Below are 6,000 nucleotides of genomic sequence, written 5' to 3'. Positions count from 1 at the left end.
TCTCTGCAGGGTTCCTGGAGGTCGGAATTTCAGCAGGGTACCAATGGGGATGTTGATAATAACCTGAAGAGTCACAAAAAAATAGAAATGAAAATGGTTAAAGTAATTAAACCATTAATTCTAAATCCACTTGGGCATCCTGGTAATCCTCAGTAAGCATAGCAAATGTACATATTTCCAGCTGAACCGATAATTTACTGCTTCCATTCCTTAAAGCTATCATTTTCCACATTAAATGACACAGCATCAAACCAGTGGGTGAACTCTAACCTCTGAACCTCTTACTTTCATTTACTCTCTCATTTTTCGCCAATGTGAATGATCATGGTTAACCACATTGCATATAGCAAACTCTGAGTAACTCACTTCTGTTCCACTTTGCAGTATTTTTTTACTTGCACAACAAATTAAAGTATTTCTGTTTCAGTAGAAACCTTGCCTAGGTAGAGGAGTCAAAGTACTTTATCTTTCATACACTGAGAAGCAACTTTGCCCCTGAGGAACAAAGGAACTTCTAAGAGTTGCTAGTAAAACAGAAAGAGAAAATATTCAGAATTAGTTATATAAGTAACTGAATCCTAACTCGACTGCTCAGCAGTTGCAATTTTTTAGGCAGGCCAAGTGATCACTAAGTTTAAGTTTCATCATCATTAGTATGAGAATGACAGTGCCTTTCTCATCAGATTACAAGTTAAATGAATTTTCTTCTACAGTTAAGTATCTTTAGCATCTCATTGCTTCACTCTTCTAAAGTAGGCAACATATTAATAGTAGTTAGTACATTCATATTTTATTTTTTGGATTATAAGCCAAGATATGGAATCTAACTAGAGAAATTTTCATGCTTGGACAATTACTGAATTAATCCAGGCAATATAATGATAGTATTTAGTAATATTTCCATGTTTACTGAAAAATTGTAACAGATGTTTAAAAAGGGTCACCTAACCATTTCTCTTAATGATGCCTGCATTCTCTTGTCATTGCATTAGTCTACAGCTCTGTAAATTGTAAATAACCCAGAGAAACACACATGATACTTGTTTATAGACAGGTACATTTTTTTCCCAAAATACAGACAACTGATTTGCTCTGAGTGGAAAAGGCAGTTTTGTATTTATTATCAGTTTATTTGTGAATTCCTCATTGATAATATTGTGATTATTTGAATTATCTTTTGTAACATTTACAGCATCTTAATAAATGAAAAAGTTCAGAAAACAAAGATCATGGCATCTGGTCCCATCACTTCACTGGAAACAGATGGGGAAACAGTGGAAACAGTGTCAGACTTTATTTTTTTGGGCCCCAAAATCACTGCTGATGGTAATTAGTTCAGTCACTCAGTCGTGTCCGACTCTTTCCGACCCCATGAATCACAGCATGCCAGGCCTCCCTGTCCATCACCAACTCCCGGAGTACACTCAAACCCGTGTCCATCGAGTCGGTGATGCCATTCAACCATCTCATCCTCTGTCATCCCCTTCTCATCCTGCCCCCAATCTTTCCCAGCATTAGGGTCTTTACCAATGAGTCAACACTTGGCACGAGGTGGCCAAAGTATTGGAGTTTCAGCTTCAACATCAGTCCTTCCAATGAACACCCAGGACTGATGTCCTTTAGGATGGACTGGTTGGATCTCCTTGCAGTCCAAGGGACTCTCAAGAGTCTTCTCCAACACCACAGTTCAAAGCATCAATTCTTCGGCACTCAGCTTTCTTCACCGTCCAACTCTCACATCCATACATGACCAATGGAAAAACCATAGCCTTGACTAGATGGAACTTTGTTGGCAAAGTAATGTCTCTGCTTTTAAATATGCTATCTAGGTTGTCATAACCTTCCTTCCAAAGAGTAAGTGTCTTTTAATTTCATGGCTGCAATCACCATCAGCCGTGATTTTGGAGCCCCGAAAAATAAAGTCTGACACTGTTTCCACTGTTTCCCCATCTATTTCCCATGAAGTGATGGGACCAGTTGCCATGATCTTAGTTTTCTGAACGTTGAGCTTTAAGCCAACTTTTTCACTCTCCTCTTCTACTTTCATCAAGAGGCTCTTTAGTTCTTCCTCACTTTCTACCATAAGGGTGGTGTCATCTGCATATCTGAGGTTATTGATATTTCTCCCGGCAATCTTGATTCCAGCTTGTGTTTCTTTCAGCCCAGCGTTTCTCATGATGTACTCTGCATATAAGTTAAATAAGCAGGGTGACAATATACACCCTTGACGTACTCCTTTTCCTACTTGGAACCAGTCTGTCGTTTCATGTCCAGTTTTAACTGTTGCTTCCTGACATGCATACAGGTTTCTCAAGAGACAGGTCAGATGGTCTGGTATTCCCATCTCTTTCAGAATTGTCCACAGTTTATTGTGATCCACACAGTCAAAGGCTTTGGCATAGGCAATAAAGCAGAAATAGATGTTCTTCTGGAACTCTCTAGCTTTTTCGATGATCCAGCGAATGTTGGCAATTTGATCTCTGGTTCCTCTCCCTTTTCTAAAACCAGCTTGAACAGCAGGAAGTTCACAGTTCACGTATTACTGAAGCCTGGCTTGGAGAATTTTGAGCATTACTTTACTAGCATGTGAGATGAGTGCAATTGTGCGGTAGTTTGAGCATTCTTTGGCATTGCCTTTCTTTGGGATTGGAATGAAAACTGACCTTTTCCAGTCCTGTGGCCACTGCTGAGTTTTCCAGATTTGCTGGCATATCAAGTGCAGCACTTTCACAGCATCACCTTTGAGGATTTGAAATAGCTCAACTGGAATTCCATCACCTCCACTAGCTTTGTTCGTAGTGATGCTTTCTAAGGCCCACTTGACTTCACATTCCAGGATGTCTGGCTCTAGGTGAGTGATCACACCATCGTGATTATCTGGGTCATGAAGATCTTTTTTGTACAGGTCTTCTGTGTATTCTTGCCACCTCTTCTTAATATCTTCTGCTTCTGTAAGGTCCATGCCATTTCTGTCCTTTATTGAGCCCATCTTTGCATGAAATGTTCCCTTGGTATCTCTAATTTTCTTGAAGAGATCTCTAGTCTTTCCCATTCTGTTGTTTTCCTCTGTTTCTTTGCATTGATGGCTGAGGAAGGCTTTCTTATCTCTCCTTGCTATTCTTTGGAACTCTGCATTCAGATGGGAATATCTTTCCTTTTCTCCTTTGCTTTTTGCTTCTCTTCTTTTCCCAGCTATTTGTAAGGCCTCCTCTGACAGCCATTTTGCTTTTTTGCATTTCTTTTCCATGGGGATGGTCTTGATCCCTGTCTCCTGTACAATGTCATGAACCTCTGTCCATATTTCATCAGGCAGTCTGTCTATCAGATATAGTCCCTTAAATCTATTTGTCACTTCCACTGTATAATCATAAGTGATTTGATTTAGGTCATACCTGAATGGTCTAGTGGCTTTCCCTATTTTCTTCAATTTAAGTCTGAATTTGGCAATAAGGAGTTCATGATCTGAGCCACAGTCCGCTCCCAGTCTTGTTTTTGCTGACTCTATACAGCTCCTTCTTTTGGCTGCAAAGACTATAATCAATCTGATTTCGGTGTGGACCATCTGGTGATGTCCATGTTTAGAGTCTTCTCTTGTGTTGTTGGAAGAGGGTTTTTTTTTTTTTTTTTTATGACCAGTGAGTTCTCTTGGCAAAACTCTATTAGCCTTTGCCCTGCTTCATTCTGTACTCCAGGCCAAATTTGCCTGTTACGCCAGGTGTTTCCTGACTTCCTACTTTTGCATTCAAATCCCCTATAATGAAAAGGACATCTTTTTTGGGTGTTAGTTCTAGAAGGTCTTGTAGGTCTTCATAGAACCGTTCAACTTCAGCTTCTTCAGCATTACTGATCAGAGCATAGACTTGGATTACCGTGATATTGAATAGTTTGCCTTGGAAACGAACAGAGATCATTTTATCATTTTTAAGATTGCATCCAAGTACTGCCTTTCGGACTCTTTTGCTGACCATGATGGCCACTCTATTTCTTCTAATGGATTCCTGCCCACAGTAGTAGATATAATAGTCATCTGAGTTAAATTCACCCATTCCAGTCCATCTTAGTTCACTGATTCCTAGAACATCGACGTTCACTCTTGCCATCTCCTCTTTGACCACTTCCAATTTGCCTTGATTCATGGACCTAACATTCCAGGTTCTTATGCAATATTGCTCTTTACAGCATCGGACTTTGCTTCTATCACCAGTCATATCCACAGCTGGGTATTGTTTTTGCTTTGGCTCCATCCCATCATTCTTTCTGGAGTTATTTCTCCACTGATCTCCAGTAGCATATTGGGCACTTACCGACCTGGGGAGTTCCTCTTTCAGTGTCCTGTCTTTTTGCCTTTTCATACTGTTCATGGGGTTCTCAAGGCAAGAACACTGAAGTGGTTTGCCATGTCCTTCCCCAGTGGACCATATTGTGTCAGACATCTCCATCATGACCCATGCATCTTGGGTGGCCCCACACACATGGCTTAGTTTCATTGAGATAGACAAGGCTGTGGTCCGTGTGATCAGATTGACTAGTTTTTTGTGATTATAGTTTCAGTGTGTCTGCCCTCTGATGCCCTCTTGCAACACCTACCACCTTACTTGGGTTTCTCTACCTTGGACATGGGGTATCTCTTCACGGCTGCTCCAGGAAGGTGCAGTCACTGCTCCTTACCTTGGACAAGGGGTATCTCCTCATGACGGCCCCTCCTGAACTTGAATGTGGAGTAACTCCTCTCTGCCACTCCTTGGATGTGGGGTAACTCCTCTTGGCCGTCACCTCAGGCCTCAGGTGCTGGGTAGCTCCTTCCGGCCACTGCCCCTGGCCTCGGGCGCAGGGCAGGTGATTGCAGCCATGAAATTAAAAGACGCTTACTCCTTGGGAGGAAGGTTATGGCCAACCTAGACAGCATATTTAAAAGCAGAGACATTACTTTGCCAACAAAAGCCCGTCTAGTCAAGGCTATGGTTTTTTCAATGGTCGTGTATGGATGTGAGAGTTGGATGGTGCAGAAAGCTGAGCACCGAAGAATTGATGCTGTTGAACTGCGGTGTTGGAGAAGACTCTTGCGAATCCCTTGGACTGCAAGGAGATCCAACCAGTCCATCCTAAAGGAGATCAATCCTGGGTGTTCATTGGAAGGACTGATGTTGAGCTGAAACTCCAATACTTTGGTCACCTCATGCAAAGAGTTGACTCACTGGAAAAGACCCTAATGCTGGGAAGGATTGGGGGCAGGAGGAGAAGGGGACGACAGAGGATGAGATGGTTGAATGGCATCACCGACTCGATGGACATGGGTTTGGGGACATGGGTTTGGTGATGGACAGGGAGGCCTGGCATGCTGCGATTCATGGGGTTGCAAAGATTCGGACATGACTGAGCGACTGAACTGAACTGAATGAATGAAATAAGTAAAATCTTTTACATGTGTACATTTTATGTAAGTATAAAGTTCATATGTATGTCATATATAGTGAAAATGAAAGTTGTTCAGTCATATCCGACTCTTTGTGACCCCATGGACTATACAGTCCGTGGAATTCTCCAGGCCAGAATACTGCATTGGGTAGCCTTTCCCTTCTCCAGGGGATCTTCCCAACCCGGGGTTTGAACCCAGATCTCCTGCATTATAGGCGGATTCTTTACCAGCTGAGCCACCAGGGAAGCCCATATATATATATATATGTATATATATATATATATACACACACACACATATATACACACACACACACATATATATACACATATATATTATATATATGATAGACAGAGTGCCTGATGAACTATGGACAGAGGTTCGTGACATTGTACAGGAGACAGGGATCAAGAAAATCCCCATGGAAAAGAAACGCAAAAAAGCAAAATGGCTGTCTGAGGAGGCCTTACAGATAGCTTGGAAGAGAAGAGAAGTGAAAGGCAAAGGAGAAAAGGAAAGGTAGTCCCATCTGAACGCAGAGTTCCAAAGAATAGCAAGGAGAGATAAGAAAGCCTTCCTCAGCG

Source organism: Giraffa tippelskirchi, chromosome 7 (assembly GCF_054371585.1).
Source record: "Giraffa tippelskirchi isolate mGirTip1 chromosome 7, T2T-mGirTip1v1.2.pri, whole genome shotgun sequence".
In the NCBI taxonomy this organism is placed as follows: Eukaryota; Metazoa; Chordata; class Mammalia; order Artiodactyla; family Giraffidae; genus Giraffa; species Giraffa tippelskirchi.
This window is presented reverse-complemented; position numbering follows the sequence as displayed.